At 35.6% G+C, this 15,782-nt stretch overlaps 2 long non-coding RNA genes across 2 annotated transcripts; both read right to left on the reverse strand.

The window, feature by feature from the left end:
- Nucleotides 1-4,317: 4,317 nt before the first annotated feature.
- On the reverse strand, nt 4,318-8,441 carry LOC145997432 (uncharacterized). The gene is made up of 3 exons (XR_014442895.1): nt 8,302-8,441; nt 7,000-7,144; nt 4,318-6,403 (listed from the first exon to the last, which is right to left on the reverse strand). It is a non-coding gene; the product is annotated as an uncharacterized LOC145997432 (long non-coding RNA).
- Nucleotides 8,442-12,822: 4,381 nt separating this feature from the next.
- LOC145997056 (uncharacterized) lies at nt 12,823-15,782 on the reverse strand. The gene is made up of 3 exons (XR_014442858.1): nt 15,676-15,782; nt 14,235-14,370; nt 12,823-12,928 (listed from the first exon to the last, which is right to left on the reverse strand). It is a non-coding gene; the product is annotated as an uncharacterized LOC145997056 (long non-coding RNA).

Here is a 15,782-nt window from a genome sequence, read left to right on the forward strand (position 1 = left end):
TAAGGGGTATAGATAGAACCTCACAATCATATGTTTAAGATCAGTGGTGGCAATTTGGTTCCAAAACCAGAAGGGGGGGGTGCAAGGAAAGTTTTATTTCTCTTGTTAGACAAGGCTTAGGGTTAAGAGGCCATACTATGGAGGCAAAAAAATGGGGAGCAACTATCCCCTAAATCGTCATCACTGTTTAAGGCTGTGATTTTAATCAGAAAGTGAAATCACAACAGTTTTTACCACTCGACTCCTTAAGTTTCCATTAACCTTGTGTGCCGGAACCATCTTAGTATGTATGCTCGTCCATTTCTTCTCATCAGGTATCAAAACATCTGTGTACCAGGTAACCAAAAGTGTTTTTACGAAGCTGTTACACATGAACGGGATGGACAATCAATCTACTCGACAACACGAGATTCAAACTGGGTGCTGCGAACTGGACGCAGACAGTTCTCGAATATTTCTCTCTGATTCGAGCCACTAATGGGTCTTGTCCTCCCATGTTTGCAGCTCTTTTAAAAGATGAAACCCACCAAATTGTTCATATTCAGGCCTAAGCACTCGCAAGTGTTCAAAATTGTCTGTCACAGCAGGAAGTCTTCTATAGAATACAGATGGATTGTGAAACAATTAATGCACAGTGAAAAGCCTTCCGTTCCCAACACATCTAATGTTTCATCTCCCAATATGATCAAATCCTTACTCATTTAGGTATCTCCAGTGACGTGCCCAAGGGAGGATTGGTGGGGTCATAACCCCATTTGACACAACTCTTAAAAAAAGAACGTCAAAAACAGGAAAATATGGCCAAATGAGGACTGACCACCAAAAATAGTATGCGTAACTCCTCTACCTGCCGAAAATCGTTGGCACGCCACTCTTTATCTCGGACACATTTTTAAAAATTTACTTACCAGAAGTTTTTATAATTTCGTATTAGAGACTGAAGTAAAGCACCTTTAACATGATCAAATAAATCATGAACAAGTCCTTGAATTGAACGCTTAAAAGGAAATGATGTCATAGACAACGCCATTTTTCTCATTGGATCCAAGGTTCGGTCAAAGAATTTCTATTTAGGAATGGTTCTAATTAACGCATATTTATATCCTCAGTATATTCTAGAACGTTGCGCAGACAAACGATTTATAAATATTGCCAGTAGTTCGACTCCACTTATTCAAGAACATTCCCTCTCGCGCCTTCCAGAGGTTAAAAATTACAACGAATCTCTCTACGTGTGGCGATACCTTTGCTGTGCAGCTTCCAAATGCTGACACGTCTCTACATAGTGCTCAAGTTTGCTGCGACAATACTGAAAGCTCAAGAAAAGTTTACATGCAGTATTATCAACAACAGGGTTATAGAACATTCTCCGTCTTGCCATTATTCAAAAAGCAAAAATCCTAATTTTATCTAATGTAAACAGAAATATTTCCTGAAGGTGTGTGTGGGGGGGGGGGTTGGAGCCCCCTGATTCCTACCTTGAATACGCGCTATTAACAATAACAGGGTTATAGAACATTCTCCGTCTTTTCTCGATAATTATTTCGCTCAAATTATCATCACATTATTCAAGAAGCCTAAATCCTAATTTTATGTAGTGTAAACAGAAAAAAATCCTAAAGGGGTGGCTCGAGCCCTCTGATTTCCACCTTTTATGCGCACTATTAACAATAACAAGGATACCGAACATTCTCCGTATTGCCTCGATAATTATTTGTCTCCTTAAATTAGCGTCACATTATCTTATTTCACACCACAAGAAACCAAAAACCTCATTTTATCCAGTGTAAACCGAAAACTTTCGGGGGGGGCTCGAGCCCCCTAAGCCCCCTCCTTGGATACGTGCCTGCCTAACTATGACGATTAACTACGTGAAAACGCACCACAAGAAATAAATGGGAGAGAAACTGAGTATCATTTAGACATTCTCCGTTGAGCAAATGGCATATGTGTTGAAGTTCATGAATAAAAACACCAAAGTTATGATTTTTGTGAGACATTTCGAAAACACGACATATCTGAACCAAACACAACAAAACTCTTTTAGTTTTGGTGCCATTTCCAAGAACCACATGTCTATACCGATCATACTTTATGTGTAATGAGGGCGTCCCACATGTGCGTATCGGCTTGTAATCAAAGGGTCCCGGGTTCTATACCCGGCAGAGGCACATAGTGGTTCGGATCCCACTTTAAACTGTAGGTCCAGTCCGGGGCCTCCGAGATGCGTATACTTCGTATACGGGCCGCAACCTAATGACGTCAAAGGACTGATGACGTTAAAAGATTAGTCGTGTGTTTTGGCGAAATACATGTATTTGAATGAGAGATTTGTGCGATAAAGAGTTCCTGTAAATCTATTCATTTCAGAGTAAGAACAATAATTGATATCGCAAACTAAACATAATTGTCTCCTGATCAGTTACAAGTAAATGTATGCGTTTGTATGTAGTACAACATTCAATTAGATGTTAGTAAAAAAAAGGCTGTGTTCAATCAGTGCGATGTGTACGACATTTAGGAATTTGTAAACATAGCTGAATGGTAATATCAATTACATGAATGCCGACTTTGCAACTATTATATTACTTTATTTGACACGAAAAAATGTTGATTGTTATTTATGTGTCCATTTTATTGCTCATACGTTTTCTGAAATTGTGCAGTTTAAAGTGCAAGAGTCATGTCTTTAACACATTTTCTTTCCAGTCACAGTAAAGGATATTCACTTACTTCTTCATGCTATGTTCCAGTTTACAAGAATTATGTGCTTAAGATACTTGTGTCACCAGCATTTAAGGTATTTGGAAATGTAGACAAGTTGTAGACAAGTTGATAAAGTGAAAATTTACTATGTAAAGAATAACGATTAATACATTTGCATAGTCAGTCATTGTGATTTAATGTAACACATTTGATTGATTTACATTTATGCTCTGTGGAAAAGTAGGAGAGCGAGATATTATCTCAACCTGTTCTAAATATCACAAGCACAAGGAGAAAATATAATTATCAACTTATATGTCAGCGAATATTTGCATGACACGATTTCAGTACATGTCCAGGTACAGTTAGAAGTAAATTGTCGTTATTAGGGATGAATGAAACACGCTGATATATATTAAAACTTACGCCTTATCTTGAAAAATAACTTGGCTAACTTCTCTCTTGGTTTTTACCATTATCTAGCATGCTTACCAAAAAGGAATATAATTATAAGGACTTTAGAATACAATATTCTTTTAACAATAACCTCCTGATAGAGCATGAGGTTTATTGTATGCTCTTGCTTTTTGCTTTGGGCTTCTTAATTAGAGTAAGTTGCTAGCATGTTGCATTAACATTCTCAACGAGTTTCATTTTCCGTGTGATCGAAAATCCCCTTTCATAGGCTTGAATTACTGTTAGGTTATTTAAGATTGGTATTCTTATCATTTAGGCCTTGCGAATAGGTTAGGCTAGACGTTTGTTGCATTACCATTTGCACACTTTCTCTCTTTGCTTGCATGTTAAGATTTTGATGCGAAAAATGATCTTTTAAAAAAATGTAACTTGTGCATCCAAATATTTACCAGATTTCTAGAAAATTAAACATTTATCAAATTAGACACGGGAATTGAGTTTCGAAAGTTGGAAAGCTTATTTAATACGAAATTCTAATCTTACAAGTTCTTTCCTCAACCATCTGTAGGTAAACATTTACAAAATTATCTTGCATACATAACTTGGACAGTAAGTTCTCATTCCACAGCAATTTAATAGCAATTATATACTAACGACGATAATTCTTTAAGAACTTACAGTAAGTTCCAAATGTAGGACGAAATTTTATCTATATCGCCTTTTTTCCACTGGTAATTTGAAAAATAAAGGTACTTTATGCAGAACGATAAAGATTGGATTTTATTTTTATCAATATTATTTACGTATTTTCCAATGTCATATAACATTTGAAACGTTATTCAGGTGAAAGCAACGTTCTGAACGAATGAGAGAGGACTATTCACTCAGAAAACTAAATATTATACTCTTACAATGCACTTTGTTAAATGTTGTAAATGGACTATACTTGACTAATCCTGTGACGTCACGAAAGCTGGTGTGAGGCCCATACATAAGTATAAGTATCTCTCGGAGGCTCCGTCCAGTCCCGATTAGCCTTACTGTGCACAAAGTAGACTTAAAAACATCAACTCAATTAATCAATCAATTATGTGTAGTTGTATGTTTTGAAATCAGGAAAACACTTTATGCTCACCCTGTATTATTCGAAATCTTATAAGTGTTTACTTTGGACGTAAATCAGTACAAAACATGTAATGCTTAATAAACAATTTTATTACAAAAAAGTATGTGTATTACAGATGCATAATTCTTCATAACCACAGCCAGAAACGTACATTTTTATTCAAACATTTTTTTAAAATTAATGAAACGCTAAGAATCTTAAAGTAGCTCTCAGTAATATTAAATATTTGAGAAAATTTCAAGATAATACATGTGTTGAAAAAGTCTTATCGTAAAGAAAAAAAAAACAATTTTTAAGTATGTGCAAGTTTTGCCAAATTCACAAGTACAAAACGTTGTGATATATCCATAACAAAACATGTGCATTACATTAGGTTTATTTTGTGCAAATGTATACTTTTTTCAAACATTTAGCAGGTACTGATGTGAACACAACAATAAATTTCACGATTATAATCTACAATTTACATCTATACAATGATTAATAGTGCAGAAGTGATCAGTATTGTTACTATAGTGCTGACTGTTTTGTACACATTTTTATGTCCTACTTTAGATCTATTTATTATTTGATGTAATGCTTCAGGTCAGTGGTTCTTGTGCAATATATTTTTGGTGCTGTGCATGATATTACTGTACCATTTATATTATAAATATAATACTAGTAATAATCAATGTGCGAACATTATAAAAAGTGATGTAATGAAACTGGCCCTTTAGTAACATGGTGATTGTTAATGCTAAACGATGCAAGAATGTCATTGGAAAGTTAATGCGTCTTTTAATATAAAACGTCTATAACCTTTAGTAAGAACAAGCTTGTGCACGTATTCCACGTTGATCTATAAATAGATATCACATAACAGTGCAAAAATTTACATAAACCCGAAAACCCCAGTGTGATTCAACTGTGAATAAATACAAAATTTAGAAAGACAAGAAATGATAAATATAAACATAACTGACTGCTAGATTTAGGAATTTATGAATTATTTAAAGAAATGACAAAACATCAGACAATCCAAGCTAAAATTTTCAAGGGGAGTTTATATTTGTCAGAATACTAGCTGAATATATTTATTTAACCATTAGAAATGTGTAGCATGAATGATATTATTGTGCTAGAACATTGTGCTGCCATCTATGAGTGAGTTCTAAAGTGCATCGTTGCCGCGTAATACTCTAAAAAACCTCCCACAAGGAAATCAAAACTGCAAAAACAGTTTTCACTGAAAATCAATTCGTAAGCACGAAATTTCATTCCACACAAGAAAAAAACATCAAATTCTTTTTATTTACTAAAACTTCGATTTTGATGCCCAATTAGCTGCTTCCAAACAATTTTAACGTCAATAATCGGACATTTACAGGTAGAAAATCTCATAATATGGCACATGCAGCATTTCCGTTATTACGATTACGTTTCCGTTATTCAAATATACCTTTGCAACTTATTTTGAAATTAAGCGTAATAGATCTGAAGGCCAATATATTTCCCCTTACTTTATATTAGTCCCCGAAATACATTTTCTAATTTTGAAATATGGCACATGTTAAAATTATTTTTCGAACTTTCCACAGTTTTGTTGTGATTCTTAGTTCTAAATTTCATTCTACTGCAATGCATTAATTTGGAGTCAAGTTTGAATATTTTAATCTCAGTGAACATTTTCTTCAAATTAACATGTCAAGACTTGAATACACATGCTAAAACTATCCCTCAAAACAATAACATTGACACTAAAGAGACAAAAAATGTTTAAACTTAGTTTTTATGTGGATTCTATCTTACTTGGTGCGAACAAGCAATATTCTAAAAGTGAAAAAAATGCATGAAAGCAAAGTTATATGTAAAAATGCTTAAAGTGCTCTGTGATAAATAACCACTAACCTTTACACATATTTAAAACTGTATTGTTAATATTTAAATTAATCTTTGTGTTATGGAGTAATGTCTTCAGATCTTATGGTGTGTACTTTTAAAACATTTAATTTTGACATAAAACTACCGTTTCTATTCCCTATTGTCAAATACTAGGAGTTTTGGAAATCGGAATTCATAAGATTGTCGAATCCTGTTTTTTTTATCGTCCATAGAATCCAGGAAAGCCAGGGAAACCAATAGGACTACCATAGCCGAACATTCCCGGATAACCTAGAATAGAAAGGAAAATTTAAGCTCAGTTACTGATTAGTGCTCAAGTGTAAAAAAGTTAATAATTCAGTTACAAATTCAATGACAATACCTTGGAAGATATTAAATATGTAACGTAACAGATGAGGGGTTCGTTTCCCTGCGTTCCCTCCTCTGGATACGCCACATATGGCATTTGTTTTGCCATATTTCGACTCCATTCATGCAGACGAGTAAAACGAGTGGTCACACGATGGGTCTGCGACATGTCGTTTAAAATTTGTCACATGTGACCTTGAAGGTCAACTTTTGACCCGTAAGGCGTAGACCCCTCGAGTTTGTACTCGTTGAAAAGCTCTCGATGCGAGGGTTACAGATATGAAATCGAAAAGCTTATATCTTTACTCTACCGAAAGATATTAAAGATTAAGCACACTATGCTTTTCACCTCTTCCTTTTTTGACGCTTCTGATATGTAAAAATTGCCAAGGTGGGACTAGAAGCTGAAATCTGACGCTTGTATTGAGACAGACAACCTATTTGACAACAAAACTAGTTATATGACAGTCATATTGACTCGAGAAGAAGAAGCAAGTATCACTTTACATCTCACTCACCGATTCCATAGTTGATTGGAGGAAGACCATATCCCAAACCATAGCCGATACCAAATGAATCTGATCCCTTAATCGTCTCCTTCTTTTGCGCTCCTTGCTGCTGGGCAACGACGAGGGATGCGAAGATAACGAGAACAACGATTGTCTGCAACAATGGGAAATGGAAGTAATTGTTACACATGCCAATGCTAACCAAAAATTATATGTACCGCTCACATTCCGATAAATATACAGTTGTTAATATGAGTATTTTGTTTCTTATAATATTTCCACCAGGGGGGGGGGGAGACTACTGGCGTTCATGGCAATATATTGCATACATGAGTGTCATCAGAAATGTTTGTATACTCACGTCACTGATATAATATTAAATAATATGAATAATACAACTCTGAAATACACAAAGTGCCTCAGTATAACACCAGAAGACATGATAATATAACTGTAAGTACAGTTTTGAAATCTAACTCTTGGATGGACAAATTAATAACGCTACTGTGGGTAAATGTCCCAATGTGTAGAAATGAAATTCCACAAAAAATTATGCTAATTTAAGAGCAATTCCCTTTTATCTTTTTATTCCTGTTAATGCCTGGCTTATGTATTGAACATATTATTATAAGCCTCTTTTATGTAGCCAACGTTATCTGGAAAATAGTTTTACGCAGGTATGTAAGTACACGGTGTTGTATAAAGGTGTATATGTGTTCATAACACTTAAATAAATACGTACAATTCAATTTTGAGTTCAATAATAATCAAATTAAGTTGTTTATTACAAATTATCATGTTATTATAATTTAAAATAAGATTTTTTTGCTCAATGCACCGAATGAGCGAATGTAATAGAAATTTTAAAAAAATTATGGTGATTTTCAATTTAGTCACTAGATGGCAGAGCTATCAATATGCATTTATGTGAAGCAATAATAAAGTTTAGGGTTAAAATGTTACCTGACGTTATTTACTTAGTACGGAAAAAAAGTACTTGAATGCAAGCTTCAAAAATATTGAGAATGTTAACAAACGAATCACATTTTGAACAAATGAGCTGCGAATCTCATAGTTTTTTTTAGAATTATACTTTAGTTATTTAACTTTTAATGTATTATGATGTAAGTAAGTATCTTGTATGTCGGGTATTTTCTCTCCTACAATGAGATTAAAATTATCTTCAAGACAAACACCTATGCTTATACATTTATAATAAGTGATGTTCACAATAAGATGCTGTTTCAACACAAAAATATTGTATCTTGCCTATTTCAGTGCTTCCAAATGATAGGATAACGTTAAACTTACCAGACGGTACATCTTGAAGTTTCAGTCAGAACTGTAGGTGGCAGTAGTGTGAATGTGTGACGATACTGATGCAGCTTTGATGTTACGATCCCCTTTTATATCAATCCCGGACCTTGGTTTTCCTTTTGTTATGATCTGAATAATAGTAACAACGCATCATCCAGGAATATCCAGCGTCTTCAAAATAAAAACACCTTGAAATATCTTCTCGCTTCATGCTTAGCTTGTTTGAGAGACTATTAACGGTCAAGCTTGGCGCGTCATATCATACCGTGACCACATTCTACCGGAACTAAGATTATGCTGGTGTTGTCTTTTGGGAAATTACGTCGGTCGAATACATATTTTTCGTTTATGTTTGTTGTTTTTGCGTTTTGATTTGTTCACTGAGTTCACCAGTATCATGAATTTGATTTGGTTTATGTCTCTTTTCAGCCACTTTTGGCTATGGTTCTATAATGATTGAGACTTCTGTTCCTAGGCCAGTGCAACATTTTAGAAATCTTCATATCACAGTTTACCCTCATATGCCACAAGAAAAATCACAATACCTAATTCGGGTTCGAATCCCTGACCGGGCATGAGTGTTTTCTGTGGGTTCCTTTATCAATTTCTTCATAGCATCACCCTCATCGCCGCGATTAGCAAAAGTGGCAGAAAAAGCGACGTTAAATAAGAGCCCTATCAAATCTACATATTTTTCCTTTGAAAAGGATAGCTCCATGCAATGAGGGGGGTGAGATATGTAGCAGTGGTGTGCCCAAGAAGGTGTTGGTGTGGGTCATAAGTCCCCCTTAGGCCCAACAGTCCTAAAGAAGAACGTCAAAGACAGGAAAAGATGGCAAAATTAGGGCTGACTACTATGAAAATTATGCGTACCCCCTTTCGAAAATCCTGGGCACGCTATTGATGTAGAGTATTGTTATCCTGTTTTCTATTATGGCATATGAGAGTAAACTGTGACATGTTATCAGTATTGTAACGTGCGTTTAATGCATACTACAATTTTGGGTGTTGGTTTGGCAGGAAGTAACAGCCAGTCAAAATATATTTAATCTTGCCAGTTACTCAGCACTGGTATTTAAGATTAGAAACCTTCCTCCACGTGTGAAGGCTGGAACTCATAGATGGCAGTGACTTAGCATATCACTCAAAGGCAAGGCCTTGGTTATGATATGACAATGATGTCAATCACCAGCTGTCAATCGTGTAATGTCAATCATATGACATCATCATATGAACAGTTGTCAGTCATCAAGTGTCTATCATCTGATATCAAGTGATATCACCATATGTCAATCATGAAGTGCCAATCATATTATGTCACTGCTCTAGGTGTGACAAACATCCCGTGCAGATGTACCTAGAAGGTTACGCATCTGTGACTGACAAGGCCTTCCTCCTAGAATTAGAATTGTTTGCGAAGATAGCCACCAAAACCGGAAAGAGCATACTTCTGATTGACAGGCTGAGTAATTAGGCAAGGTCGACAATAAATTATAAATACTGAAGATTTGAGAGATGGTTATGTTGTGTGTGTCGAAACGCTGCTCGTGCTGTTACAATGTTGGAAGTTCAATGGTAAGGTCAGTGTTTGCTGGAGACTTAGATGCTCCCTTTTGTTATACAACTCAGCTGATATGATTGGGTTAGAACATAGCTTAGGATTAGGATATTAACAGCGAAATGTTGACGAATTACATGTTAATAAATCAATATTGTTTCGAATTGTGAGTGTCTCTAATGTTACCCTGATCCATTGCCCTCAAGAAATCTCTCTCTCTCTCTAGAAGAGCGGCGTTTCAGTATATTGCTTTAGATTCTATCGAGTATAACTACGGATAATAAGATGGGTAATACAGGGTGTCCCGAAAAATGTATACACACATTAACAAGAGTATGAGTTACATTCCAAGAAGGGTCCATGTTCTCTATGCAGATGATCCGGACAGGAGAGTGAAGTTTTGTCAGTGATACTTGGCAAAATCTGCGGAACATAAAGGGTACATATGAATACGCTCAAATATCCAAATAATTCTTGATGTTTGCGATTCCATTGTTTCGGGTTTTCAGCAGAACGGTCAACAGTTCGAAAATTGGCGTTTGACAAAGATAATTATCCATGTCTGTTGATTATTTCAAAATTTGAAAATGAAATGTATCGTAATGAACACTGATGTTATAATAACTCAAAATATGTGTACATTTTATTGGGACACCCTGTATTGGTTTTGAGACGTGCGTTATTGTTGAACTATGGTTATTATAGAACAATTCACGAGATATAAAACTTCTAGGACTTTCTAACACAAACATTAAAGTTAAATTCACTTTGATGCCTTTAAGTTTTGTGAGGATATTTTGAGGGTAAGACATCTTGAGAATTTTTTGGCGTAGCTTCAATCCGCTGTTAATATACAGACAATGAATCATAGCCATGTGATCAGGTGTCTGAAAATCACATGAGAAACAGAGCCGTGTTTACATATGTCACAATTCCCTCTCTTTGCAAATGTATATATCCTTCCTACACTCTGTCCCAACTATCTTTGGAGTAAGGTAACGAAACCAAGACTAAGCGCAAGAAGTGATGCGAGACGGCTCAACCAATGAGCATGTGAGAGGGGGATGGGATTGCGTGGAGGGTGGAACCATCGATTATTAAAATTTCTTTATACAGTAAAACCATGTTAATCCGGACTAATGGGGGATAAGTTGACCGGCTTAACGAAAGTCTTTAATAATTGAAATAACCTAAAAGAACAGTAGAAAGTGCATTAAAACTCCGTTAATAGCAACGAAACAGGTTTATTATGGTGTATTTAAAGGGCATAGGCCTAAATACACTATACAGTACAAAGTCTGCGGGAAACAGAATTTCATCAGTGGTTGACAGCCTTTTCTTTGGAAAGTTCTCTTGTTGACTTCTAGCCGCATTTAAAACCTTGCATTCTGCTTTTTTTTTTTGCCTATTTTTAATCCTTTTTCTTAAGACCATAACCCTCTTTTCAGAGGTCACGTGAGAATGCCTGAATATAAACAATTGTTCTAACTAACTAACTCTCTAGCCTTCTTAAACCCGAAGGTTCATGGCTGCAGCAACACAGGCCTTACATCTGTCCCTATCTTGAGCAAGATCTATATGCTCTTTTCCATCCCTACCGATTTCCCTTAGGTCCATCTCAACGTTGTCCCTCCATCTTCGTCTTGGCCTTCCTTCAGGTCTCTTACCATCAGTTTCCCAACAAGAATCCTGTGAACTCCTCTTTCCTCTCCCATTCGTGCCACATGATTTAATTATTCTAATAATATCTGGACATGAATACAAATTGTGTAGTTCTAAATTATGTAACCTTCTCCACTCACCTGTCTCCTCATCCCTTTTAGGTCCAAAGATTTTCCTAAGGATCTTATTTTCAAATACTCTCAATTTATGTTCCTCTTTCAATGTAAGGGACCAAGTTTCACATCCATATAATACTACAGGCAAAATTACTGTTTTGTATATTTTAACTTTTAGTTTCTTAGATATTAAACGAGAAGACAAAAGTTTATGAAGAGAGAAGTAACATGCATTTCCTGAATTAAGCCTACTTTTTATTTCCTCTTTAATATAATTTTCATTTGTTAATATTACTCCTAAGTATTTGAATTTGGAAACTGGTTCAAACGAGTTGTTATCAATAATTAGATTTTGATTATTACCTAACAGTTGGTTTCGGCCTTGAAGCATATATTTAGTTTTCTCTTTGTTAACTTCCAAACCTATGTCTTTAGCAGATTTGAAAAATATTTTAGCATTGTTCTTAATTGTATTTATATCATCCCCTAATAAGTCTACATCATCTGCATATGCTAACAACTGAGTCATACCATTAAATTTTAGTCCTTCGTTAGTTTCTTTTACCTTCCTAACAGCATATTCTAAGGCAAAATTAAAGAGCAATGGAGATAATGCATCTCCTTATTTTAACCCATCATGAATTGCAAATTTGTCAGACACATTAATAGCCACACGAATTTTACTTTCTGTTCCACTGGTGCATACTTTTATCATATTAACAAGCTTCTTAGGTATTCCAAACTCTAGCAATATATTATATAATTTATCTCTTTTGACCGAATCATATGCTTTTTTGAAATCATTGAATAGCTGATGGACATTTTGATTATTCATATTGCTGTTTCTTGACAATTGTTCTTCGTAAACATTTTGAATGCCAACAATTGATAGTCAAGTGGAAGGATATTGACGGCTGAAATCAAAATTCTTGTTTCTCAGTTCGCAGCCAGTGTGGCTACCGTAATGTAGTGTCGGTTTCTTTTCGTTTGATGCGTGTTTCCTTATATACGACTTCGGAACACATTTCTTGAAACTTTCTGTCGGGTTCATTGTTAAATGTATTGTTTAGTGATAAATTGGGCGATAGAGGGATTACCAGGGGAGACATGGCAATATTCGCAGGAAAGTTCATTTGGACAAATCAATTTTAATATTAATGTTTACAACAAAAACGCTATTATTATTATTTACATCTTTTATTTATTCAAATGTCAAAATCTATCAATTTACAACTTCCAGTGTAGACCTACCCGTAGAATCCACCGAAGAATGGATATCCATATCCTGAAAAATGAAGCATCAAATTAATAAATGTATTTGTAAGTGAATACAACTAGAAATTGTTGCATTTTAAACGGGAAATATACAAAACAGAATTAATTAAGATATTAGGTTTTGTCACACAGAAGATGAAAGTAGCAAAAGAAACAGACTAGGTAGGGACTCGAATAGGAGTCTCTGGCATACCATGCTAAAAAAAATCCCGATAACGGATATCCGTTTCCGATTCAATGGATAATGCGGATATCCGGATAATCCGAATATCCGAATAGTACTGATATCCGCATAATCCGAATATGCAGATACGTTGGATATCCGGATAGTACAGATTTCAAGAAAGTTTGTACTGTTAAATTCGAACATGATGAACAAAAGAATATGTGAATAGCCCGTAAAACGGATATAGATAAAACTGTCCGGATAATGCACACATTCGGATATCCGACCTCCCCGATGGCGCAGTGGTAGCTTCGTCGCCTTGTAATCAAGGGGTCCAGGGTTCGATTCCCGGTGGAGGCACATAGTGGTTCGGATCCCACTTTAAACTGTAGATCCAGTCCCGATTAGCCTTACTGTGCATAAAGTGGACTTAAAACAACCAATTAATCATTCGGATATCCGGAGATTTCGGATAATCCGAATATCACATTAATCCGGATATCGGATAATTATAATCCGAATACGATAAAATCCGGATATCGGATATTTGGACAATTCGTATAGCCTATCCGGAAAATTCGGATATACGGATATTTGAAATCCGGATAGAAAATTATCCAATATACGGATATAAAATTATCCGATATATGGATATTTGAAATCCGAATAGAAAATTATCCGATATACTGATATTTGAAATCCGAATAGAAAATTATCCGATATACTGATATTTGAAATCCGAATAGAAAATTATCTGATATACGGATATTTGAAATCTGGATAGAAAATTATCCGATGTACGGATATTTGAAATCCGCATAGAATATTATCCGATATACGGACATTTGAAATCCGAATAGAAAATTATCTGACATACGGATATTGAAATCCGGATATAAAATTATCCGATATACGGATATTTGAAATCCGGATATAAAATTATCCGATGTACGAATATTTGAAATCCGCATAGAAAATTATCTGATATACGGATATTTGAAATCCGGATAGAAAATTAATCGATATACGGATATTTGAAATCCGGATAGAAAATTATCCGATATCCGGAATTAGCCATCCTTATCACGATATCGTCAATGGCACAGAGCAATGTATCTTAAGGGTCTGATGATAAGGTGAGGAGTCTTACCAAATCCATAGAAGGGGTATCCGTAAAAGCCGTATCCAAGTCCAAAGGTGTTGGCTGTCTGGAGGTCCTTTATATCCCTCTGGTCCACTGGAAGAGCCAGGACTGCGCAGAAGAGCAGAGCGAATACGAGGAGACCCTAGAAACAGACGATGAAGAAAGAGATGAAACAAGGGAACAATGGATATAACCAAAGAGGAAATGATAACTACTGCTAGATTTCAACTTACTTATTTGCTCGTTACCGTAGTCATCATGAACGGTCAGCGCGGCTAGACAGGCAATGGTCAAATTTGTTTAAAGGGATTGAAAAACAAAGTGACCCTTGAGTGCCCTGTTCGGTACACACACGCATATGGGAGTTATGAGTTTGAGCTATGGATATGTTCGTTGAGTTGTTGATGGTCATAGAATTACACAGATCTAAAGGATATTTGTTTAAATATACTCGAGTTTAAGAACAACAAAGTCCGTATGTGTCCTTGTCGATGCTATGAACTGAACTGGTTGAGAAATGGAGGAGCTCCCAGATGGCGTAGTGATAGCGTCGTCGGCTTAACCAAGAGGTCCAGTGTTCGATACCGTTGGAGTCACTTGGTGGTCCTGATCCCATTTTAAACTGTAGGTCAAGTCCCGATTAGTCTATCTGTACATATAGTGGATTTAAAACAGCAAATGAGATAAGCAAAAATAGGATTAGAAGGGATTTAGAGAAAACCACAATGAATAATTGTAAGTTCATCTGAAACTTTGACACCAACAAAACAAAATAGATTGAGATGCACGTACAGAAAACAGAAAGTGAAAGAGAAAAGGGCAAAAGAGATCGGGGGAAGAATCCAAATGAACAAGAGATTGAAGTAAAGAGAAATATCTAAATGTAACTATTGAAGGAGAAACAGAGAGAGAAAGAGAGAGAGAAAAGGTACAAAAAGAGATAAATTGAGGAAAGAAGAAGAGAATGGAGGAAAAGAGAGTAGAAAATAGGGAGACAAATGCAGAAAATGAAAGAGAGGGTAGAGGAAAATAAAGGCAAAGAAAGAGAGAGAAAAAAGGAGAAATGAAACAAAAAGCAAGAGAGAAAATGCAATATGACAAGAGCGGGAGAAATTAAGAAGAGACACCAAGATAGTGAGGAAGAAAAACCAAGACTAAGAAAGAAGGCACAGTAAAGAAAGAACGAAAGGACACGAATAGAAAGAAATAGAGGAGAGAAACAACTAACGAGAGCTCGTCGAAAGATGTGAATTTCTTATTAACATTACCGTCGCCTGCGTTCGAACCCACGAACTTCCCAACAAGTCAGTCACTTTAACACCCTAATCAAACAAATTCGAAAAATAACAATGAGATTGCGCCTTCAAATCAGAACAAAGACAACAATCAGAACCCTACATAATAAAACAAAAACTGCAATAATTACACCGTAGCTCTAAGCCCTTACCTTGAACATCATTGTGCTTGGTTGACCAAACGGAATTGCCCGCCTCTCTTCAGATTCTTGAGGATATTTCAGTTGCTCCACAAGCAGGCAGGCACCTTTATATACTA

Source organism: Lepisma saccharinum, chromosome 13 (genome assembly GCF_977018435.1).
Source record: "Lepisma saccharinum chromosome 13, izLepSacc3.1, whole genome shotgun sequence".
In the NCBI taxonomy this organism is placed as follows: Eukaryota; Metazoa; Arthropoda; class Insecta; order Zygentoma; family Lepismatidae; genus Lepisma; species Lepisma saccharinum.